Genomic DNA, 26,991 nt, shown 5'->3' on the forward strand with positions numbered 1-26,991 from the left:
TGAACTTTGACAACTAATCAGTTTTTATTTTATTTAAGAATTCCCAGCCAGGAGTAAAAGTACAAACCTGACTTATAAGGCATATAATCAGAAAATACTACTACTATGTACTAATTTAGTACAAATAATGAAACATAATATAGAAAGTGGGCACTTTAAATGTACATTATCAGATTGGGTTTTAAAAAGAGGGAGAGGAGACATCAAGCATTTAGAAATCAGTAGGAACTCCCCTTTTCTACTCATCCCCAATGCAAACTCTCTGCTTCACTCAGGCTGTAGAGCACATTCTTTCCAAACCATAGGTCATTTTCTCTTTGCCATGCCTGGTACTGTGCATTGTTTCCTCAAAAATGGGATGCTTGTGTTCTTTTTGTCTGTGGCTTGGTGGTATACCTCTTCTGAAAAACTTCAATATCTTCTAACAAACTTTTTCTTTTTAGTTATTTTGTTCAAATCTGTGTTTCTGACTGCAGAAATGATATGGAGAATCTGAATAACATTCAGATGGCTGGTTAAAGAGATATGTGGACAGCTTTATGCACAAGATCAAAAAGAGTGTATGAAATGCTCATGAAAAATTTATCCTTTAAAAACTAAGACAAATTAGAAATCATAGTGAGGGAATCTGTGGGGATCGCTCCCGTGTGAGGCCCCTAGGAAATGGGCCTCGCCATACGGTGAGCTTGAGCCCAGACACAGATCCCTGGTTGGGGGAGTTGAGCTGAGGGAAAGCAGGAACCGAGAGAGGAACTATATGTTATTCAAAATAAGTAACAGACATTACTTTATAGATATGAGGACTTGCAAGGCATTGTGACCACTTTCGGCTTCTTATGGTTTATTGCTTGATTGTGTTCATTTTGGACCCTTTTACCTTCATTGTAAAATATTAACTTAAGTATTTACACTTGGTAACTTACTTACCGTAACTTACTGGGTGTAACTGTAACTTACCATAGCTTACGGGGCGTAACTGTAACTTACCATAGCTTACTGGGCGTGACTGTAACTTACTTACCTTGACCTATTGGGCGTAACCTACTTACTGGAAGTAACCTACTTACTTGGTGTAACCTACTTACTGGACTTAACTTACTTACTGGGCGTAACTTAGTGGGCGTAACTTGCTTACTGTAACTTAAGTACGTTGATCTGGTGTAAACAACTTTGACTTCAGAAAAGTATATAATGAAACATATTGCAAAAATAAAATTGCTGCTTGGACATAGCCCAAGCCAGCCTTCCAGACTCCGCTTTTCTATTTTCTTTCACTTCCGTGCACTCTCTCCCTCAGGTTGAACGAGACATCTACGTTGGTGGTCTTGGGGACTCCTGCAGGTTGGTAGTCCCCGGCAGACGTGCCAGACCCCAACATCATAGCAACCACATTCTCCAATTTTAAATCTATTTCATAACAAAAATGTAAAGGGAAAATGTCTCTAATCTTAGAGATTTAAAAGAAAAAGGAATCTTTTTTTTTTAAAGAGAATACTACAACGTATAATTATTTAAGTTAAAAGAAGTGAACCTCTTTTGGAATAGTGGCAAATTTATGGTCTAAAAAGGTTTTATATTAAAAGCAAAAGTGAAAATAGAGTGGTAATAAGTGAGCTAAACATTTAGCTTAAAGAATTAGACAAAAGTAATAATCAAACATAAAAACAATAAATAGAAGAAAATAAGCAGAAAATAGTTATTTAGAATGAACAATGAAAAGTCATTTTATTTTAGAAAATAATATATGCAAAAAAACCTAGAAGGCCCATACAGAGAAGAAATTTAAAACAATAATATACAAATGATATAGATGTTAAAAATAGAATTATATACTGCCAGAAAGCTATACAAATATCTAAATTTACTCAGAATAAAGTATAATGCCTGAATAGACCATTAAGCAGGTGACTAAAATAGTGTTCGAAATACCACTAATAAAATGATTCAGAGAAGAGGTGATTTTAAGAGATAAATTTCTTGAAAGTATAAAGAACAAAATTTCTATATCATACAAAATGTTCCAGAACTTAAAAAAAAGGTGGAAAACAGCTTTATTTAAATAATTTTATAAAGCTAGCATAATATTCAGGATCTGATGAAAATAAATCATCATATTCCTTTTGTAATTATTATGTAACTTGTTTTTTTTTTTTACTGGTTTTTGTTTTAGAAGCACAAAGATAAATTTAAAGCTTAAAGATATATATGGTTGCAGATGTGTAATAATCTTTTCTTGGTCCTGTTTTTCTCTAGACCTCATTTTACATTTTAATGTATAATTTATTTTCTGCATTCTTGTATAATTATAATTTCATGTGCATTCTTGCTGTAAGTCCTCAAATCTTTTCAGAACGAGAATTGGACAAAATTAATTACTTTCTTTAAAAAACATTTTATGTAAAGCAAATTCCAAGCCCACAGAAAAGCAACAAAAATAGTAATATAAACTTTCTGTGTTCTTGATCTATATTCACTGATTGTTAACATGTAGTCATGTTTTCACTCTTTTTCACTCTCATAGAAAAATAGGTTGCATATCAAGAATAAGAAATCGTTACCATTCTGCAAAATTCCATCATGCCCTTTTTCAATGAACTGGTATCCCTGAGAAGTATGATCTGATTTGTATCACCATTGGTTAATTTTACTTATTCTGAAGTTTCACTGAGCCAAACAGTAGCCACCTTTTTTGTTTCTAGCTTTTTTCATTCAGCAAAATATTTTTGAGATTCATCTACATTGTTGCATATATAAGTTGTTTGTTTCACTTTATTGCTGAGTAGAACACTATTGTTTATTTATTCTTTGATGGACCTCTGGGCTATTTACAGTTTAGGGCCAATATGAATAAAGCTATTTATTATGAACTGAACGAGATTCTTTTTTATATAAATATCATTTATTTAAAAGATCTTTATTTACCTCAATGAATTACTTTCACATCATTGTCAAAAATCTGACCATATATGTGTAAGTCTAATTCTTTATTTTGTTCCATTGACCTATTTGTTCATTCTTTGTCACACTCACTTGACTATAGTAGGCTTACAGCAAATCTGGAGTCAGGTAGAATAAGTCCTTCAGTTTTGTTTTTGTGTTCTAGATTATTTAGACTACTCTATGTCTTTGCTTTTAAAATAAATTTTCAAATTATCTTTTAAGATTCTAGAAAGAATCTTGCTAGTATTTTTATTGAGGCTTTACTGAATATATCAATTAATTCGTGGAAAATTAATATCTTAACAAGATTGAGTATTCCAAGCTATACACACAATGTATATCTCTCATTAAGTCCTCTTTAATTGAACTCTAAAATGTTTCACAGTTTTTAAGGTAGATGTCATATATATGTATATCTTTTATTAAATTTTTGCATAACTGTTTAATGTTTTGAATGGTATTATAGATGACATCTTTAAATCTCACGCTCAAATTTTTCCTTGCTAGTATACATAAACACGATTGATATTTATATTATTTGTATCCTGTGTCATTGCTATATTTAGTTTAGCTTTAATACTTTTCTCATAGATTTCCTTAGAACTTTCTAGATAGCATTATCTTGTTATCTGCATGACAGAGATAAAGACAATCTTAGTACTTCTTTTCCAATTTGCCTGTCTGTTCCTATCTTTTCTTGTCTCATTGCACTCACTCTAGCACAGTGTTGAATAGAAGTGATGAAAGTAGTCAACCTTGTTTTGTTTCTGAAATTAGAAAGAAAGTGTTTAACATTTCACTGTGAAGCATTACATTAGCTCTAAGTCTTTCATGGATGCTCATATAGCTTGAAGAAGTTGTCTTTTCTTGTTTGTGGAGTTTTATTTTGAACATTTACTGTTTTTGCGCACTCAGCATCTATTCCATCTCTTGGGAACACTACTCAAATATTTCTTGATGTTCACTCTTCCCTCACATAGTACATTGCTTCAGGGTTGATGCCAGGACTCAAGCTTATAATAATTGGTATAATTCAATTTCTCTGCTTTTAGTAGTTAATATATATGGGTAGTTACGAAAAACATCTACATGTATTGTTATGTGACCTTCCTCAAACTGCTGAAGTGATGAATTATATTGGCTGATTTACATATGGTAAGCTAACTTTGCATTTGTGGGATAAACCTCATTTGGTACAGAGTTTATCATTTTTTTGTATTCGATAGATTTAATTTGCTTTTTTAAAGGACATAGGTATCTGTAATTTTAGGGATATTAAGAGGATGACTGAACAAACATACTAGCTAATAAGACGTTTAAGATCACTAGAATAAAAATATAGTATCAGTGTGAGTGCATTCTTCTTTAGCCATCTTACATAATGCCTCCTCTAGGCTTGTTTACTGACTCTTAGCAAACAGAATACAAAGTAGGCATTGGGAACATGCAGTGGTATCAGAAATCACAATATAACAACTTATTCTGAGTCCTACGTCTTTTGTTTTTAATGAAAACAAGCAAAAAAAATTTTTTTAAGCATAATTTTTGAAAGCATAAAATTTGCTTTAAAGCCTTGCCGTAAACACCAGAACGTTTGGATTTTGCCTTTAAAGTAAATTTTATAATCCTGCTGTGAATTTTCTTTTCATATTGAGAGTTGAAATTTTTTCTATGTAGCTGTGTAAATTTAGACCAAAATTATAAATTTTCTTTGAAATTATTTTTGTATCCCTTTCATGGAAAAATAGGTAATATAATGTAGAAATTGTGTGATTTTTATGGGACATAGAAAAGAGCTGCAGCAAAACAACTTGAATGCAATGTTATTTTGTACAGAATGAATCATTTCTACTTAAAACCCATTGTGGATTTCTTCCTAGGACCATCTTTCATTCAGTGCATAAAAGAATGATAAAAAATGTACAATAAAACTTAGAGAAACCATCAGACAGAGCTGTGGTTTTTAAAAAGTCCTCAAAAAAACCATAAAATAGAGAAAAATGGTACTTCATCATTTATAAGCCTTCATCCAGTGATGAAAGCATTTCACAGTGTTCCAAAACTCATGCAATAATAATTCAGTGGTGCTGGCTACCATCAAGATCATGAGCAGGTACAAGGAAAGTGTGTAAAATTATAATTATAGTACACACTAACAACTATAGCTTTTGAGAAGCCGCCATTTCACCTTTCTGAACCTCTTTCCTAATCTCTAAGATAAGATGCTTAGAAAATATGATTTGCAAGATCTTTTCTGGATATCGATGTACCAGCACACTTTATAAATAACTAATAATCATTGTGATGACTCTGAAGCATTATAAACTCCTGGAATGTGCTTGAATCATCAAAGAAGTTATAGTCAAACTTTTTATTTTGAGCATTTACTGTTTTTGCACACTCAGCATCTATTCCATCTCTTGGGAACACTACTCAAATATTTCTTGATATTCACTCTTCCCTCACATAGTACATTGCTTCAGGGTTGATATCAGGGCTCAAGCTTATAATAGTTGGCATAATTCAATTTCTCTGGTTTCAGTAGTTCACTGTGTATCTAATTGATATCCAATTGATTCAGTTAGACTCAACCCCAGATCTCTTATTTAGAAATTAGAGAACAATGAATTTCTGTGCTTATCATGAATGAGAAAACATGTTAATCTGAGAACTATCTCCAGACTAATAGCCATCTCCAGGCTCTGAATGGGGAAGCTGTTGATGGTGGAGTCAACAATGAGATAACACTGAAAAACAAAGAACCAGGATTGAGATCAGAGTCAGTTTATTCGAACTTCTAAATCAAGCCTTGCCATAAGATACCAGAACCTTTAGATTTTTTAGTTACTTAAATCCTTTATTTGCTAAGCCAGTTGGGTTTGGGTATTTGTTACTTATAATAAAAATAAAAATCCTGCTGATATTAATTGGGAAAATGCTTTAAGATACAGCTACACAAGCTTCAAGGAGCATGTGTCTCCTGACATGTATATTTGTCTCAGTATCAGAACATTGACCCTTTAATGGTTATTTCTCTTTCTGTTCAGTACATTTTCCCACCCTGCTTGTTTATGAAACAGATTCATTTTTGGAAAGAATATCTTCCATGTTTTCCACCTCACTTCTTCTGGGACCAGCTTTCACTTTCACTTTCTCTAAGGGAATTCCCTAGCTCTCTCTAAGTTGCTCTAATGGTGCCGGTAATGACAATGTCCAAGACTTTTTGTTAGCTCAGGCCAATCAAAGAATCCAACATTCTCGGCAGGGTGACTAGTATAAGGCTGGACATAGGACTCTATAGAGGAATTAGAAGTTCTCAATCTGTGATGTTTGGAAACAGGATTTTTTTTTTTCCTACTTGAAGTTCTAGTCTGGGAGGATTTGAGTTGATGGATCCCAGTGGGCATGTGTCCAATCACTTGAAAGAAAGTATATATGCAACAGGAAAGAATAAAGCCAGCCCAGAAGAAAGCAGGAATGGGGGAAAGAGAGGGCCCTGAAGATTGCATTCAAAACCAATATTCTTTACATGCCTGAAGCCAGCTTTATCCTTGAACTTCTCTGTTCTTCACTTCATTAAATTCCCTTTTGAGGTTAATCTAATATAAATAGGGTTTTTGCACCTCTCAAGTCTTGACTAATAATACATAAGAAAACGTGTTCAGATTTCTTTGTGCATAAAGATACCTTCTGACTAATTTAGCTGCACACCTGTTCATTTCACTTTCTCCTTGCCATTTTTATTCCCTGTTTTCAGCATTTGATGCTGTCATGAGTTGGGAAAACTGATAGCACTTCCTACTCCCCCACCAACACTGCTTATCACTCTCCTGATAGCCTCCTAATGAGGAAGCAGCGATGGCTGGCTTTTTGAGTCACAGCTTGGGCCTTATATCAACTAGACTTAGCAGATACTTCTTTTGGAGCCGTCAAATAAAACACACTAGCATGTGTATGAATTGTATTGTAACTGAAATATCACCATCATTTTGCTGACCATGTGTCTAGGGACAGTCAGCTGGTGCTAGGGAGACTATGAAGAGATAGCTTTTTAGTCTCTCTCTCTGCAAACAGGTTTCTGGGGAAAGAACCAGCTCTGAGAACATATCCCCAGACCAACAGGAACACCTGCCCTCACCTTGCATAATACTAGCTTAATATTGCATTTTACCTTGATTTTTGTTTTATTTCAATAGAAAACTTATGTTTCTCATTTTCAGACATTCAGAAATAACACGAAGGTTGGCATGGACGTCCCAATCTTCCTCCATGTGGGGTCAGTCTAATATAGTACTAGTACTAGTTTTGGCCCCAGAGTTGAGGCCAAAAAAAAAAAATTGATTTTTTGATTTGACAGATTGTGGTTCTTTTTGCTCTAAGACCAATGGATTGGTTAAATTTCAGAATGTCATTGGTTACAGAACGTACCTTTATACTAAACTATCTTTCCCCAATTTCATCTTTCTCTCAAATGCCCTTACACTGGCCCATGCATACACATTACTTTATAAATGACCAATCATCTCTCCCTTCCAGAGACTGATATTATTGTCTAATTATAGATGCTTAGAAAACTAACTGTAGACATCTTTCCCATTCTTGCATTCAAATCTGTGCTTAAGAAACTGCATTTGCAGGCAATAGACTGCTTCATCCTTTGTCATCAATTTCTAGTTCACTTAATTGACAGATATTTATGAAGTGCATATTTTAAGCCAGACGCCATGGCAAGGAAGAGAAGGCCACACCCTATCATCATCAAACCAGTTGATAAAAGATGAGTTGAAAGCCCTTAGTTCCATTTCCATTTAGTTAAATGTCTATTTATTTGGGTTGTTATGCATTATCCTAATTATGATTCATATAACTATTGCTTATTCACTTTGTAAATTTATAAAGCTGCATGCAAATATGAGTGATTGTGTCAGTAACGCTAAAAGCAACAGTAAGATAAAGAGGACATTTGTTGCAGCTGCTGCTGTTTGTTTTGTATTCATTTCTCTCTTTCTCTACCTTCTCTTGTTTTGAGGTTGCACAAATTTAAGGAATATTGGTTTCTTTGCCTCCATTATGTTGACTATGCTTATTGTTGCATTGCCTGAGAATGTGAGAGTGATTCTTTATGGATCATATAATTTAATATGCCTTAAACTTATGAGTAAGGATCATATAATTTAAATTAGGAAGATTCACAGTTATACTCAGACATATTTGTTGGGAAAAGCTGCAAAGGAGAAAGGACTTACAGAGTGCCTAAATAAATTGGTTATGAGTAACATATAAACAAGGAACAACAAACTGCAGAAGGCTAAGGCTTCTGGGGAGGAAGGCCTTTCCACGCCTTCCCGTGGAGGGTGATCTAGGCTCTGTTATCATAAACATTGTGCTCAAGGACATAAAACCACTTCGTAGCACTATGACATAGCCAGACTTGTAGGCTCCTTGTAAGGTCCAGGTTCCACTACCTGTACATAGATAATAAGCTAAAGATAACCATGTGTTCTTGTTTTGTGAAACTCCCAAACTACCACTGTTATCAATCCTTAGGATGACACACCAGTTCTGGCTCGCTGATTCACTCCACCTTAACTCCACCCCTACCCTATAGATCAAAGTGACTGTAATCAATAAATAGTGTGGATGATCAGAGCTCGGGGCCTTCACTGTCACCTCCAGAGTAATAAAGTGGTGGCCCCCAATCCACTTTTTCTCTTAACGTATCTTTCTCTCATTCCTTTGTCACCACTGAACTTGGGGTACCCACAGGTGTTGTAGGGCTGGCTTCCTACACATATTATTTTATTAAAAAGTAGAATTGCAGCATTTTGCAAGGCTGAGGTGGGAGGGTTATTTGAGTCCAGGAGTTTGAGACCAACGTGGGCAATGTAGTGAGACCCCCATCTCTACAAAAAAAAAAATTAACTGGACTTGATGGCACATGCCTGTAGTCCCAGTGGCTTGGGAGGCTGAGGTGACAGGCTCACTTGAGCTTGGGAGGTCAAGGTTGCAGTGAGCCATGACTGCACCACTGTACTGCAGTGAGGGTAACAGGGTAAGAGCCTGTATCAAAAAATAAAAAATGACTTGGAACCAACCCCAAATGCCCATCAATGATAGACTGGATAAATAAAATGTGGCACATATAAACCATGGAATACAATGCAACCACGAAAAAGAATGAGTTAATGTCTTTTGCAGGGACATGGATGAAGCTGGAAACCATCATCCTCAGCAAACTAATACAGGAACAGAAAACCAAACATTTTATATTCTCACTCATAAGTGGGAGTCATACAATGAAAACACATGGACAAAGGGAGGGCAACATTATACACCAGGGCCTGTCGGGGGTTGGGGGGCAATTGGAAGGAGAGGATTAGGACAAATACCTAATGCACATGAGGCTTAAAACATAGACATCAGGTTGATAGGGGCAGCAAACCACATGGCATATTGCATATCTTTGTAACAAAGCACGTGTCTCCTAGAACTTAAAATAAAATAAAACAATAAAATAGGTATCAAGATTTTATAGATATCAAGTTAATTTCATGATTGCAGTTAGATGATTCAGATAATTCTAGCTTTGACCTTTTAGATTCTCAAAAAAGAATGAAAGTCACTAGGGAGACCTCTTGGGAGACAGCTTGCCTATTCAGGACAACACCTAAATGTCTTCCTAGAGTTGAGAGTAAGTATGTATTTCAGCAACTAAGTTCAAGTAACTTTGTTCTTTTTTGTTTGAGTAAGATTTTCTAAGTTTGAGTAATGTTTTCTTTTCTTATTGTACAAGTTTCTCAGGATAATTTGACCTGAAAACATTATGAACTAGCTACATCACTCAAATGTATTCAAAATACCCCTTTTTACTATTTGGATATAATTTGAGCAAACTATGAGGTAGATAGGAAAAATTTAAGGGGGCAAGGACCTCCAATCCCAGCAATGGATAATATTCTGTTTCTATGTCTTCCTTGCCCCAAGTATTTGGCAATAGAAGAGAAATTCATTTGCCAAAAAGAGATGTTGGTGGATATTGGAAAATAATCTTATTGGTGACATTACACCTGGAATTTTGTTTTCCTCACGGAAGACTATAATCTCTCTCACATTCCCAATGAGGCTTACAGTCAGTCCCGATCACCAACAGAGGAAAGAGGCAACTTTATGATATCTTTTCAAATTCTCAAATGTTCAGCTGCTCAAAAATAGTCCCCCCATGGTAACAGAAAAACCGACCACTGCGTGGGACTCTTGGATGTGCTTAAGTGTTATAGTTCCAAGAAGCATCTGCTGATAAACAAAATAGCAGCCAAATAGAAACAAATAGTAGATGTGGAAGCTCAATAGTTTAGCCTACTCAGTGTGTGTTATTACCGATTATATGCATTCCTGGATTAGTCGTTCTGGTCAACAGACCTGGGGGACTGGGATCTTGAAAAATAAGTTGTAATAATGAAGAAAAGATGAGGACTATTAAAAGTATGAGTAAGTTTTGTGATGCAGAATTTCTTGGTATTGAGTTTGCACTCCAGAAAGCTACCAATGCTAAAAATTCATTCACTGCCAGACACATGGAGATGTCGTGGGTGTTGTCTCTTGGACATATAACAGCTCTGTGGTCTCCCAAGAGACCATCAAGGTGACTTTGACTCTGGTGCATCTAAAGTCTTATCTGAGAAAATAAATTCTGTGAGTTACTCTGAGATAAAAAAAGAATTTTAGAGTTAAAGAAGTTTATATATCATACCTTGCTATTAGAGACCCAAACATGTTATATATAACATTTATTATGGGATCTAAGAATATATACATTAAATAAGCATTTTTTACATTTGTTTCACACAGTAGGACTTCTCTCTGAAACATTTACTATCCTGTGAGTTTACTTTGGGGAATAGGGCTTCTGTGAATTTTCATTCTGGTATCTTTTGTCAATACTTCATAAAAAGCCAAACTACTTTTTATGGTGAGGAGACTGAGCTAACAATATGGTATAGCTACTAAGTGACAAAGCTGGAATTCATACTCTGGAAATTTGGTACCAAAGTCCAGATGTTTGATGATTACATATCCAAGGTCTAATTTTCAACTATGAATTTTAAGAAATTTAATTCTTTTCATGGTTACGGGATGCCTATTCTTTAGGCTTGGAGGAACATGAGACAAAATCCATAGACTAATGTTTCAAACCAGAATGAGTACTTTATAATTTACAATAAGAAATTGCCACCATACAGATTAGAACACTCAAAGGGACTTATTTTCATTCTTTCTATAGGTAGAAAAATATGGGAAGCCAGATCACATTGAAAATGTTACAGGATGAGAATGAAATCACAAGAATAGGAGCTGATTCAATCACTGTTTCTCATACTGTGATTCAGAGACTTGTACTTGTGAGGAAATAATGTGTATTGGAATTCCTTCATCATTAGAATAGTGTCAAGTTTCCCACAGGACTATCATCAGTAGCAGGGATATTGCACCAAAATGGAAAAGTAAGACCTTCCCTTCTAAAAGCCAATGAAAATATATAAAAATTAACTTATTCAATGAATTATTCCCTAATTATGGAGAAGCTATATAGAATGCCATTAGAAAACCAAAACCATTATGAAATTTCTGAAATCTAAAATGCAAACATACATGGATAAATGAAAAGTAAAAACAATAGGAAAACAAAATATAAAACATGATCAGAATATTTCCGAGGTACTGGTATTTCCTGTTGGAAAGAACATGTGACATCTGTTCAGGAAGATTTCACTGGTGAGCTACATCTCGTGCACCTGGAGGAACTAAACTCTAATAACTCGCTCTTTTCCCTTACTTGATCAAGCAGTTGTTAATATAGTACTTGGTCACAGGATGAAGTCAGAAGCCAAATCATGGCCCACAGAACAGAACTGTAAAATCAAGACAAGATACCAAGGAGTTATTAATTTCCAAGAAAGACAAAGTTGTCTCTACCCATAAAACAATATAAGTCACATCCCAAATTTACCACAACCCTGCTCTTTCTTTTTTTTTGAGATGGAATTTCGCTCTTGTTACACAGGCTGGAGTACAATGGCATGATCTTGGCTCACTGCAACCTCTGCCTCCTGGGTTCAGGCAATTCTCCTGCCTCAGCCTCCCAAGTAGCTGGGATTACAGGCATGTGCCACCATGCCCAGCTAATTTTTTGTATTTTTAGTAGAGATGGGGTTTCCCCATGTTGACCAGGATGGTCTCAATCTCTTGACCTCATGATCCACCTGCCTCGGCTTCCCAAAGTGCTGGGATTACAGGGGTGAGCTACTGCCTGCTCTTTCTTTTTCAAAAAACATCAGAGACAAGCAGTAATCATCAAAGCAGGGAAGGGGTCAAGGGAAAACTTCCTCTTCACCTTCTGGGAGTTTGCCAAAAATCAATTGACAAAGGGCAGATTAAAAGAAGAAAAGGGGCGATGTGTGGTGGCTTGCAGCTATAATCCCTGTGCTTTGGGAGGACAGGCAAGAGAGGATTGAGTCTAGAAATTCAAGACCAGCCTGGGCAACATAGAGAGACCCCATCTCTACAAACAACAGAAAAAACTAGCCCAGGGTGGTGTCTGAGGCCTGTAGTCCCAGTGACTCTGGAGGCTGAGGTGGAAGGATGGCTTGAGCCAGGAGAGGCATGCAGTGAGGCATTATTGTGTCACTGCACTCCAGCCTGTGTGACAGAGCAAGACCCTGCCTTAAAAAATAAATAAAAAAGGAGAAAAGGCATACAGATTTTTTTAAGTGCACAAGTGTGCATGGAAGTCACACAAAATATAAAAATTAAAAGAAGCCAGATGGTTTATCCTTTTATATCATCTTGAGGTTACAGTAAAAATAAGGGCTCGAAGCATGGCAAGACAGATTATGGGAGAGAAGGAGAAAGAAAGGTAAGGCCAGCAAAGATAGTCTTGTTATGCAGATGAAGCCTCACAGTTAGCAGACATCAGAAAGAATAAATGGAAGCCTATGGTGGAGTTAATCTTTCCTAGATCTGGATAAAGGGGCGGGCCTCTCAGAAAGCCTGGCAGTTTATTTCACTGCAGTAGATTTTTCTCTACAAATGCAAATATTCTCCACAAAAGGCAGCTTTTCAAGGCTATTCTTGTCTCCAGGCTTTCTGAATAGCTAACTCAAAGTATGTCAAAGAAGTGTATTTTGGAGTGAAATATTTTCGGTTTCTTTTAGTCCGCCCGTGAACGTTTATTTTCAGAAAGTTTCATAGAGATTTGGCTTAGAGATTGTGAGATAAGAGATTGGTGAAGAAAAGTAAAAGCATAGATTAGGATAAGCAGCCATATCTTCTTGAATCAATGTCATAGTCTTGAGAATATGACGATCTGTGTAGTCAGTTAAATACTTGAATCTCATTCCAGGAGTTAAACTGTTGAGTCCCATTCCAGGAGGTAGCATTGCAGATGGGAATGCAAAGCTAGGCATCTATATATGATTTATGCAAACAGATCTTAAAGAGGAATTCCTACAGAAATAGAAGAAAGAAAAAAGGTTAATGTCTAGAGTAGTCTATAAACTAGTTCTAGAGTCTCTGAAGCATCTTTAGTTGGATTGGGCAGGCAGTAGCAAACTGACAGATGTTCCTAGGTTGTAATTTCAGTTGTGTTTTAGTAAACTTTCTGCATAGTTCCTAAGTCAACAGGCATGAAGGCTGTTTGTAAGTTGCTATAGCAATTTCTCCTATTTATGTCAAGTTGTCTAGTTTCAGTTTGTTGGTCTTTAAGAAAAACAGTTTTAATCTCTAGTGAATTTAAGTCAGAAGGGTAGGAGAAATGTTAATCTGGAGAATTACAACCAGATACTGGAGGAAAATAAAAATTTGGTTTTAGTCTAGATTTCAGCTAAATTATAAAATCTCATTTAAAAAGCCAAAATGGGCTGGAATCTCATTATAAGTGTACTATAGGTTTTTTTTTTTAATTGACACGTGGTTTTTCTCTCTTAAGTCCCTCATTGCTACCAAAGATAACTTGTAGTAAGACTGATTTATTTGCAAAATAAATGTTAGTCTTATTATACTTGGCCTGGTTATTTGCATAAAGTGCAGCAAGAATAGTAATTGGCATATAGATTATTTGTAAGTTAGCTTTACAGAAACGTTTTCATAAGGACTTTTGGGTTAGACTTTAAAAAATTCTAAAGACTTAGGAGCCAAACCAAAGACTATGTCTGTAATATCTGTGTGAATTGGGTGAATTCTTCTTGAATTTCCTGGGCCTGTCACATTCTTAACTTACCGCAAGGTCAGAAACCATGTAAAGAAACTATGTAAACAAAGTACCAGGTTGATTTTTTCCAAGTCTACTGGCTTTATAAAGTGAAGCTGAACACCTCAAAGCAGTCTGGTTACACTTGAAAATAATGACATTCCAGTCAAAGCTTTGGCAAAATACAGTCTTTCCATTTGTGACTTGTAATTTAAAAAAAAAAAAAAAAAAAAATCAAAACAACTTTATTGAACACATACAAATATGTATACTGCCATAAAATAAGAATACTCCCAAACAATACATAAATTCTGGAGGGATTAGATAGTGAAAAAGGTAAACATTTCAATTTTACTCACAAAAGTATGATTCATCCAATTCCTGTAAGCTGCACATTTAATAAAGGAAAAAAAGTTTTCTTAACTCTGGAAAGCAAAACATTAAAAAATGAGCAATATTTTAAAGAAACAAAAAAATTACAAAAGTCATTTCATTACTTCATCAGTTCAGTCCTATGTATTTAATTCTTGTTATGCTTGATGCTGTGTTGGTAATTTTGTGAGTCCTGTTTTCTAATTGGAGTTCTCAAAATTCTTACCTAGTCTAATTGTATAATATTAAAGTTGTCAGAAACCTGTATTTCGTGGTACTCATTATAGTCTTTTCCATAAAGCTCCTTGAAGACAAAATACCTTAGGATTTGCAAAGAGCTTTTAGGAAAAAAAAAGCAATTTACTGCAGACAAAAGGCTTAAAATGGCCATGGTTAGAGATGCAATTGACAAATACCTTTAGTTATTTTCTGTGGCCTACAATTTAATATATCAGATTTTTTTGAGAATCTCATACAATTTTGGAATACATTTATACAAATATAATGCAAAGAAAATTAAACATTATTTCTTTTTGAACAATGCTTCCCATGTAACTTAACATATCAAATAAATCTGTTTATTATCTCTCTTTCAGATAGCTCAGGGGCTGTCTGTAACATCTCAAAGTAAGTTTGAGGTCAAAAATATTTAATTTTGATTGTGAAATTGATTTTTAGAAGTCTATCAAATATGTCAAAGTTTTAAAATATACTTGACCAAAATAGTATCACAAATCACTACAAAATAACAGTCAGTCGTTTAGTCAAAGTGATAATTAAAAGGGTTTGGAAAGCTAAAATCTTCATCAAAACAAGAGACTCAATTTCCAAATAATCAAAAGACCTAATAAAGTCCGCATCAGACATACAGCCGCTGTTTTTCTCTCTCTCCTTTTTTTATTCTGTTTACTTAAAGGGTGAACCAACATCTTTTGCTATCTCTTTTTAATAATATATAACATTATTGTTAAAAATCAAATTCTAGGTTTTTGATAGTGTATCTTTGATATTAAAGCTCAACTTAAAAACCCTTATAATAAAGCAATCCCATTCCTAGGTATATACCCCCTTAAAAAAAGGAAATTAGCATGTCAAAGAAATATCTGCCATCCCATGTTTATTGCAGTACTGCTCACAAGGCAAGATTTAGAAACCACTTAAGTGTACATTAACAGATGAATGAAGATTTAATGTTAATGGATATTTAATCACACATTATTTTGAAATTCCCTTTCCCTACCTTTCTATATCCATTTCCCCAACTTTTCAAGGTAAAAATCTGTGTCATATTTTTCTTCACTTAGAAACAAAGTTGTTTTTTTTCAACAAACACACATCTTCATGCCTTTATAATTTACCTCACCAAAAGCATGTCTTGCTTCTCTCCTACACTTTGCATATAAAGTTATTTCTCTTATTTTAATATTCTCAATTACATATAATAATTTAAATTTTGACTGTGGTAGCCTAATTTCTAGTGAATACCTAGAAAGTAATTTTGAACTACTTTATATCAGTATTGTCAAATGAAAAACATTTCATAATTTTTTACAAATTGGTTTTTCTATTTTTCGTTAATTAACAGATCTAAGGTTAGCTTTATGATATAAAAAGAAGTCAAAGAATACAAACAGGTTTAATAATGTTTTAGCAGTTTAACTTATAAATGATTCAGACATTTATGATTATTTCTTAATTGAACGTAACATACTTTAATATTCTTAATTACTGAAAAGAATTTTGAAACTATGAAACAGGTACCCTCCCTAATATTTTTTCTAGTCATCTTGGGTTTCAAGTACCTAATGGCATACAAGATGGCTGTGAAAGGCAGGGCCCATCTGGGTTCTGAATTCACACACCAGGTGTGGAGCTCAGAACAGAGGACAAGAGCTGTGAAGATGGCAGCTGGTGGCCCAGGTGCTATAGACACACCTCACCATGGCCACCTCTCCAGACCTCAGAATTCAGAGGCTCAAAAACAAAGACATAAGCTCACAGCAAGATGTGTGCAAGGCTTCAGGGAAGCCCAGCAGCCAGCCCTTACAGCTTCAGTTTACAGAATAATCAAGCAGATATCAAAAACATTACAAAAACAACAGTTTTATGGTATTAAGACTGCTAACACAGGAAGCCAAAATCTGATCAATGCAAAAATAGTTAAATTATTTATCGTACTGAAAAGTCTGAAGATACTTTATTTTATCAACAATTCTAAGATTAGCTGTTTTTACTAAATATTGTCTCAAGTTACTTAGAAATATCACGTATACTTAATATACATAGACACGTAATCATATAGATACACAGATAGAAGCAGATCTTCTAGCTTTGGATAAGATTCTTTAATTGCCAGCTTCCAAACAGTTTTTCTTTCCCTTGTTTAGACCATAAATATTCTGATTACTTGTTTTATTGCTCTAAGTAGTTGTTAACTAGGCAGCCGTATGTTTGTACTTCTAAAGGGATGACTCTTAGGTGAAACAAAGTAGAAATTTATATCTTAAAAACACAGAACTTAGATCTGAATATCAATTTTTTTTTTCTTTGCCAAGATAATGAAGGGCATAGGTAAAGGCCTAGTTAAGGCATGATAGGCAAGAAAAGTATCCTAAACAAAGGTAAGATAGATTTTTAATGTAAATGTTTAAGTCAATACCTTTCTCATTATAAAAGATTCTGGTGATTTCGGTCTAAAGAGGAAGATGTCTTTTCAAATAAAGATTTTCTTTATAGATGCAAATTTCTTTTACAAAAAGTTTAAAAATAGCCAAATGTCAGAAAGTTGTACCTTGGGGACAAATTTAGTTGGTAGGTGACTTTAATTTAGATTCCGTGTTTTAATTGGATATGCAATTCAAGGTGGAGCACATTAATGAATAGGGCTAAACCAACTCCTGACCCTTAGGGCTCTGTGAGGTAAACAGGAGACCCTGGAAATGGCCAGTGGCACCTTGATTGTCTTCCTCAAGAGGTCTCACAGCCACTAGAAGTCTCTTTTAGATCCCTTTATGCGATAACCAGAACTCTCATATTTGTTCTCAGTAATTCTTATCCATTGACCACAAAATGGAGAACATAGGGGCCACTTTTAGAACAAGAGAAATGAGGATGTAGATGCAGATGCAAAGCATTTTTACCAAAAATAATTGGACTATTGGGATTTAAAAATATAATTGATCTACTTTGATATATGCAATTGTTGTTTTTTACCTTAAATTTGGAAGCACTAATCTGGTAGTTCTATATCACATTTTAAACTATTCTGTCTCTATAGTTCTGTAAACCTGGAGTTTAAAGATTGATTTATAAAAAAACTTTTCATTTTAGACTTCTAAATGATCAGTGTGGCTATCTGCATGCATTCTGGGTATTTATTTTGAATGATAGATAGCTCTGCTTTGATCTAGATGATCAGTTTCATTGTCCTAGTTATCATCTTATTTTGATTATCTTCTTTTCAAAGTACTGTCTATTATTAAAATAATGACTTGTGATTATTTTGTTCCAGGAGTACTTTATAACATTCTAATATCTGGTAAACCAGATTTATTTTTACATGTTAGGCAGTGATAGTATGTGATTAGAATTAAATATTAAAATACAAATTAAGAAGAATGTTTATTTTATTCTGAAAGCTAATTAATTGAAGAACACTCTGAATTTTTATCTATTTTGAATATCTAATGTCAGCAATAGCATGTTCATCGCATACCTCATTAAGTAAAGTAATTTAACAAAAAATTGTGTCCAAATGAATGCTAGTAACTTATAAAAGCACAAATAAAATTGAATTTGTGTGAAGAAGTATTTGGCTTATGTCTAGACACTAGGTAATTAATTACTGCACATTCCCTAGAAATAATTAGAGAATTTCATCAAGTTTTACTTAACCTTTGGATTTCAAGAATACTATATGACATTAAAATTTTTTTAAAGCAGTAAGTTCTTTTTTCCCCAAATTGCTATTTTTTCTAAGAAAATTTGCACTATTTTAGAATAATTTGCTATTTATTTCTTTATTCTTTCCATAATCATAATAGAACATGGCAAAGGTGGTAAGATGTCACTCCTGTGAATATGTTTCATTTATATAAGACTCTCATTTTAACAGATTGGAAAGACAGTTTCTCTTGCTAGTCTTGAAGAAACAAACAGCCATCAACGAACTGACTATAGAGGGGAATCCCATGAACAGGAATTTATGTATTTTTTACACCGCCCTGAATAGAATGTGGGGCAGAGATAATCCCTGGTACAAGATGGAAGCCTAATTGCTGAAAAAGCATCCAGTAATAACCTAGAAAACCACCCCAGTGGAGGGGAATCCCCTTGCCAATACAATGATCCAGTCACATGAAATACATAAGGAAGAACAGTGCCTGCAAGGATCGTAGAGTCATACATTTATTGCTACATTGTATCGACTCCTGTAAAGGGAAATTTGTGAAAACTATTTGTGGATAACAAGTAGTTAATAGATAGATGTGAAGCCAGAGGAACTTTTGGTAGCCTAGAAAGAGCTCCTTATCTCATTCAGTAAAAGAGCTGACACAGCTGAGTAGCGGGCTAAAGATCCCACGCTAATAGCTCTTAATTAAGAGCTCCAGAGACATTTAAATCCACAGCCAAAGTAGGTCTGTTCCAATAAGGGAATATCTGGCCCTCTGAAACATTGGATGAGACATCTGGGTGGATGCTCTGAAATATTTTTATACTTGCGGTGAATACACTCTAAAGTAACCCCCAATGATCCATGTTCTTGCGTAATTCTTTCTCTTTTAGTGTGGGTAGAAGCTGTGACTTTGCTTCTAATCATAATAGAACATGGCAAAGGTGGTAAGATGTCACTCCTGTGAATATGTTTCATTTATATAAGACTCTCATTTTAACAGATTGGAAAGACAGTTTCTCTTGCTAGTCTTGAAGAAACAAACAGCCATCAACGAACTGACTATAGAGGGGAATCGCATGAACAGGAATTTATGTATTTTTTACCACCTGAGAAAAGCTTCACCACAGAGCTAGTAAGAAGCTTCGACCTCAGTTATACAGCCTGAAGAATATAATTCATTATGGCCTGAGTGAGTTTGGAAGTAGGTTTTTTTCCCCAGCAACATTTTGATTGTAGCTTGTGAGAACTGAGAACTTGGGCAGAAGATCTCGCTAAGCTCTACACTTTTGACCTACAGGAACTTTAAGATAATAAATGTGCATTAAGCTGCTAAGTTTGTGATAATTTATTACACAGAAATAAAAACTAATGTAGCCTGGGAACTTCTTTAAACCTTAACTTCTTACAAAGATGTTCACATCTCTCTGTTAGGGGCTTCCCCATCTGTAAGGATACTATGCAGTTCTCTCCTCTGTAAGGCAACAGACACCCCTCCAGTACTTGCCTCACCTCCCCTTTCTGGGTGTTGGGTCAAAAACTAGCAGTAAATCTCAGTATAACCTGGCTAGAAACATGCTGATCCTGACAATGGAGGAAAGAGATTATACCCAAAGGAACTGCAAAATGTCCTTAAAATGTACCAGATGGATTCAAGGGAGTGCCAATAAGATTGGATTTTGAGGTTGCTTGATCAAGTAAGCCGGAAAGTAAGTCTAACTATGCAAAGGTGTCTTCATTGACTGGGGTGTCTTTTATTGAAACAAAAGATTTAACATTACAGCAAGGACCATAGGGGATAAGGCAAATTCAGTGTTAAAGGGGCAAGAAGCCTGGAGAAAGTGATGGTCCATGCTAAGCAAAGTGGAAATGCCTCAGTTTCCCTGGCAGGCAATAGAGGATGTGGTTTAAAAAACAAAAGGAAGTGAGGATGCTTAAATGGCTGTATTATGTAAGCCCAGAAGACCAAAACAGAGGATTATATTGCATGGAAGAGCCCACAACATACACCATTCATTAAGTTCAAGAATGACAATATGATAGGGGCATCTGCATCACCAAGAACATCAGTGGTAGCTTTCCTCTGCAAGGGCTGATAGTGGGATAAGTGTTCACAGAGCTGGCTTGTTGAGTAGCAAAGGGAATAATGGGACCTAAAGAAATAGAGCCACTTTGGAGATGTTTGATTGCCTGAAGCTGGGGGATCACAGTTACTGTAATCACTGGCAGGACTGGAAGGGCAGCCATGAGGACTTGACTTGCAAGAAGTTATGGGGATGGTTATGGTGTCTCTAGGATAAAATTAGATGGACAGAAATGAGGGAGCTCTTTCACATTTACAAATAGAAGAAGGCAAAAATAAAGGAACATGAGTCTAAAGGCAGTTTCCCTTATTAAAAGTCATGATCCCTTGCTGAATTCCTTTATCTGAACAAATTTTCTGGTATAACGCCCATTGAGTGATAGATGTGGGTTCCAGGAGGAAGGATGTTTACAACAAGGCAGCAAGAATAGACTGGAAGGTTCCCCTTGTTCTGTGGCAAATCCTACAGTGTTGGAAATGTCAGTGGTGGATAATTATGCAGAGTGGAGTTTATAAGCTCTAGTGGGAAAATTATAACACAGGTCTCTGGAGTTCTGGAGCAAGGCTGTGCCATCTCCAGCAGCAGAATATATGCCTCCTGAGAAACAACTCCTGCTGTGTTGCTGAACCCTGACAGAGACACACTGTTGTCCATGGAGTAACAAGTGACCTTCCACTCAGTATTACTCATTATAAACTGGATTCTGTTGGAACTAGAAATCATAAAGTTGAATGGGTCCATTAGCATTTCATTCATTTTAAGATGGAAATAATACATCATGGATTGAGCTTGAGCAGAAACAGAGGGCAGGAGTAGGAAACATAAGGAGGTAACCCTTTTAGAGTTCATGTTACCCACCACAATTGCTTCAGTGCCTGTGTTCCAACTTGCACATATGGCCTGATAGAGGTTGTCCCCTATGACCAGCTGAAGAAGGGAAAATAGCCTGTCTAGCTTATGAATAGGTCAGTTTGATATATGGGGTGAACTGAAAATTGGTGTGTTGAGACTCTGAGACATTTGAGATGGACTATGGTGGCCATGGAAGTGTACCAAGCAGATATCCCCTTTAAAAGAATCTACTGCAAGAATAGTTGGCAAACAGCCTCTGTCTGCTACATTTGTGGCTATATCGCAGTGTTCATGTGAAATTCATGCTCTTCCTGGGTTGCCCCTAGCCCAGGAACAGCCTGAGGACAGCCGAGTGACCAGGGGCAGGCAATTCCTGCCTGACACAGCCCTTAGCTGATGGCCCATCTTTGCCTTGGGATTGTACTGTTTACCCTACCCAAGCTCTCTTCTCTCCTTTCACAGATGTCAGGCTTGCATCAGAAACTGGAGGCTTCTCTTGCTCTTGCTCCTGTTTTTTATTCTCTGCAGGTATTTCTCCCAGTGAATCACTTAAACATCTAGTTCTGTCTTGAAGTCTGCTTCTCACAGGATTCAAATTGACACACCAGATAATGCCTATGAAAGTTCTCACTGTGATTAAAAACTAAGCACTCTAATATATTACAGAAATGGTTGATTTCTTAAGCAACTTTCTCATAACTCCTAACCATGGAACTGTGAATAATTTGCATGCATATAAATTTTGATTATGTGAACAAATGGATATAATATTGCATTTATTAATTTGAAATAACAAATGTTCATCTATATTTGTCATATGTCCATAATCTATTACAGAAGTAGAGAGAAGCAAAATTTCAATGTAGTGTATTCTAATTTGTCAAACAACATATCCCTTTTCTACTTATAGATATACTTTAAAGGAAGTCATATTTCTTCTGGAATCCACCCCAATCATTCAAAGATTGAATGATAAATAGCCTAAATAGAAATATATTTTTATATAGTTTTTAATTGTGCCACTGTTGCAGAATTAAAGAAAAAGTAGTAGTTTTAATTTGGATAAAATCCTCTTCAGCGGTAGACACATGTGGGTATTGTTGCAGGTACAGAGGATAGGCTGGTTGCTATTCCACTGTTTCTTAGCTATAAACTGCAGTATTCTGTGACTGTTAATTAAAATGAGGACATGCCAAGTAAGGTAATTACAGCTAAGTTTCCCCTGGTATGCTGTGCAGAAAATACAGGGAGCATTAATAATCTTGACCTCATTACTTTTGTATTTGTCTAACAAGAATGAAGTATTTAAGTCACTGCTGTGTTAACTTTGGATTTGCATATTTTTAAAAATCATATTTTTTTTAGAGATTGTTTTATCTGCTCATAAGAGATATATATTCCGGACATTTGGTTAAAAAAGGAGACGCAAGAACAGTTATTTCTGTTCAAGATGAAGTCTGTATCAGGTTAAGAGTTGATTTCTTTAGAAAAACATGCTATGTTTGGGTGGCTTTTCCTATGCATAATGTCTTGTCAAGGATTCTGCCCTCAGCTGCAGCCCTTGCCGAGTAGCTATGAACAATGAATTACATACCATGTGGCCTTGCACTCTGTGGCTGAAGCCACATCTTTAGTCTTCATTTTTCTCTTATTTCAGTTTGTTTTTGGAGTTTCATCTGCCTGCTGGAGTTTCCACCTGGAAGAGCCAGTAGTTACCTCAAATTCATTCTGTTATGTGATGAAGAATTTGGCTCGTTTTTGTCTCTGGTCCTTGGGAGGAAGCCTTCAAACCCTTAGATTTCCCAAGTGATAGGAGCATTCATTATTTATGGTTTATTAGCATAAACACCTAAGTTTATGCTAATGAGATGACTAATGGAGAGCCTCTAGATAGTTTATGCTGATTAGATGAGTAAAGATTGGGGCTGGCCATGCCAGAAAGACCTATCATGTGATTATAGGTTTGGGGCTTTGAGCCATGTGATCTTGGCCTGATTTCTGGCTTGGGAGAAGGAGGAGGCTGAATTTTGAGTTCAACTTTATGGCCAGTGAATCTATCAATCATGCCTATATAGTGAAGCCCCAATAAAAACTCGATACAATGAAGCTCAGTTCAGTTTTCTGGTTGGTGGTACACACTGAGGTGCCAAGTGGGTGATACATTCTGGGGACATGGGTGATTCACATTTGGGAGCCTCTCAGATTTTCCCATATGCATTTCTTGATTTGGCTGGTCCTGATTTTCATCTCTTCTAACAAAACTGTAATTCTGAATTTTTAGAAGTATTAATAAAATTTATTGAACACTGTAAGTTTTTCTAGTGAATTTTCAAACCTGAGAGGTTAGTGAGAACTTCAAAAATTATAACCAGTTGGTCCCCAGTGTGGGTGGCCTGGGAACTCCAGATCCTGTGACTAGAATCTCAAGTGAGGGCAGTCTTGTGGGCTCTGTACCCTTAACCTTTGTAGTTTGACCTAGCTTGGTTTATTAGTATCAGAACTGCATTGCATATTCTTTAAATTCTGAAGCATAATCCTTTTCCAGAGCCAACAAGCTTACCTGGTGAACTTTGTTTCTCTTCCCACATTTATCAGGTCTAATTTCTTCTCCATAAACCTTGCCTTCAGTTCATGTCCACTGTCACATATATAACGTTGTTTTTTTTTTTTTTTTTTGGCCTGGCCTGTTTCAATACTAATTAAACTGGCCTATCTTCATTGTAACCTATCCTGTATTTCCCAGTGAAGTTCATCTTCCTTACACTGTCTTCAAACTCAAGTATCTTTTTCAGAGGTGTCTAACTAGAACCCATTGCAGCATCTCTCAAGTAACAGGCACACCTGTAGATGCTGAATAAATGTCTTTCTGCTGTCCAAACTTCATGGCTATAGAGGACCCTGCAGTTGTCTCCTACGTACCTCTTCAACCTCGTCCTCTCTCGCGTCTATAAATGAATCCTGTGTTTCAAACCAATTACTTTACTCATGGCTTTGCTTACTCTTAACACCTGGATTCATTCCCATTCAGCTGACCAAACTGCCTGTCTAAAAGGCTCTGTCTCCCTTTGTACTAAGTTCCATCTATGCTGTGAGTCTTTTTAGATGTCTCTACTCCTTAGGGAAAGCTCTCACTTCTGAATTTTTTAGCACTTATGGTAGCATACTTCCATACTGTGTGTGTTGTATGTGGTTATCAATTGGCTACTAGTCTATACTACATGGGATTTGGGTTATTATCTATTATTGCAGGCTCTTTTGTAAAACTATACCATGGACTTAGGAAAACAGGCAAATAGAAGTTTTTTGTGATCTCAAGGCATATGTAATAGGTGTATGAGTTTTTTAGTTTTGCTACAGAGTTTCTCTTATTTTGTCTAATTAGTAAAATCAGTCAAGTCTGATCTGCAAAAACAATGAAGGTAAGAAAAATATTTTACCTACTAATTCTTACTGTATTCTAACCCAGTAATTTAAATGCCCTTGAAATGGTAGAGATGGCATTGTCCATATTGTCCAGTTGATAGCCACAGTTATAGAGAATTCATTTGCTGATATTTATTTGCTGTTCATCAATAGGGCATGTGTGGTTTTTTCATTTACTTGACAGTAAATAAAACTGACAGTAAGTAAAAATCCAAACTTTTCTCACTTGAATGTCCAGATAACAAAGGCTTATTTCTTTGACCATAGAACCAGGCGAAGCTGAACTTTAAAGTATAATAAGGCGGCCCCTTCTCGTTCTCAACAGACAAGGAATACTGTCCCAAATATCATTTAAGGAATATAACATTTTCAGGCAGCTTTGCATCCATAATTTCGCATATCTTGTTACACTACCATATGCCCATATGTATTTGAAGACTAAGTATTAGCATTCTATAACTTTCTCATTTTGTGGTAAAGAGAAGAAAAATAAGACTTCAGTCTCACTAATCAAAAAAGATACACAATTCAGCATTCATTTAATAGAGACGTACCTCGTGCAGAAATAGCCCTAGTTTGAGAAAACGCAACTTTTTAAAGAAAGATAAAATCTTAGAAGGGACTGCAGGGAATTTACTAAGCTTTTTGGACAAATGGGTTCTGCAGCATTAGGTCTACATTTGTTTTAAAGAGGGTTATATGTTCTGAAGCGGACCGAACAATAACAATACTGGAAAACTATAATGTTATAAAGTCAAATTTTAAAGTGTAGAACATCTAACCTGTGAACAGAGATAAATGTGTTTGAAAATATAGATGAAGTGAATAGTGAAAATTTACTTCTCTGCAAAGCTTTCTCTGATAAATTTCAAATTGCTTTATAAGAGTCCACATGATTTTTACTTACTGTCAGTGTAAATACATTTTTACAGATCCTGCTTTGTGAAATATAATCTTGTAGTTCTATGTTCCTACACCTGAGTTAATGGTTTCTCTCAAATAATAATGATTTCTTTCAACCATTTACAGGTTTGTGGGTCAATACACATTTCAAAGTGCCCAGAAGGAAAATTTTAAATTAATTTCTATCAACTCAAAGGGATAGCAAAACTATGTGCTGATATAATACTCTATGAAATGACATGGTGACTGAAAAGTTCAATTATTTTTACTTTCTTATTCTTGCCTCTTTAGTTAAGCTTTACATCAAGCTAATAAGAAACGACACTAGTAGAAAGAAATACAAAAAAAGGACATATTTTAAACACTTGTTTATTTCTCAATTTTACAGATGTGTGTTAAGGTCTGGTAACTGAAGACTATAGTTGAATCGAAGTTGAGGTCTGGAGTGTGCCAGTGAATATTTTTTGTAGGTAGAGCAAAAGCAAAGGTGAATGGCTGTTTTATGGTGAAGGCCCCAGCAGCAACCATTGAAGCTTTTCATGTCTTCCATGGTGAACAGGATTGTATTTGGAGGAAAGTATCTGTAACCAAACCAGACATACATGGATTGAGAATGGCTTCCTGGGAAATTTCTCAAACGCAATCAAGCATTGTGTTATGGCAGCAGTGAGTTATATGGTTATGGAACAGAAATTCCCAAATGACGCCTGAAACAAGGAGTTACGGAATAGCTACCAATAAAGTGAGGTTTCTCAGGTGTCCTCAGACATTGAGCTACAGAAGAGTGGAGTCCTGGAAAAAGTGGCAAGAGTATTGAGTAGGGGACAGATTTCATCACATTGCCAACTGAGGGGAGCCTAGACCCCAAACACAGGGGATATAAACTGTCCTAGAGATGACATTTTGGAGTTGGGTGCATATTTTTAGCGCTGAGTTGAATAGTGAACTCTCCTATCAGGATTCTGCATACACTGTCTGTCTTGTATTCTGTGGTTTTTTAGACTCTTTAGTAAGAGGCAGGATTGATTTGGAAACAATTGCTTTGTCTCAGCTTAGGATTCTCAAGTAGCACCTCTGCCTTTCTTTGAAGAACATCTGACCAATTCCAAGGAAGTTAAATTTGATCCAAATTTTGGAAGTGGCAAGAAACATACAGAAAGATAAAAGGGAAAGGCAGCTGTTTACCTAGAAGACACACATCACTCCGTTTTTGCCATCAGCATCAGAAACACAATACTTATTCAGGACATGCCATTTTAAACAATAATTTATGAGCATCC

At 35.7% G+C, this 26,991-nt stretch overlaps 1 protein-coding gene and 1 long non-coding RNA gene across 13 annotated transcripts in view; one reads left to right on the top strand and one right to left on the bottom strand.

Moving 5' to 3' along the window:
• Positions 1-26,991, top strand: part of LOC103792483 (uncharacterized) — a 576,568-nt gene that overhangs the window by 322,010 nt on the left and 227,567 nt on the right. The window lies entirely within an intron of this gene.
• KHDRBS2 (KH RNA binding domain containing, signal transduction associated 2) overlaps positions 26,065-26,991 on the bottom strand; it is a 656,950-nt gene continuing 656,023 nt past the window's right edge. For all 12 annotated transcript variants that reach the window (XR_013534311.1, XR_013534313.1, XR_013534310.1 and 9 more), the window contains one exon: positions 26,065-26,292. The gene's annotated coding sequence lies outside the window, so the exon portion shown is untranslated. The remainder of the gene's footprint in view (positions 26,293-26,991) is intronic.

The sequence above is a fragment of the Callithrix jacchus genome, chromosome 4 (assembly GCF_049354715.1).
Source record: "Callithrix jacchus isolate 240 chromosome 4, calJac240_pri, whole genome shotgun sequence".
Lineage (NCBI taxonomy): Eukaryota > Metazoa > Chordata > Mammalia > Primates > Cebidae > Callithrix > Callithrix jacchus.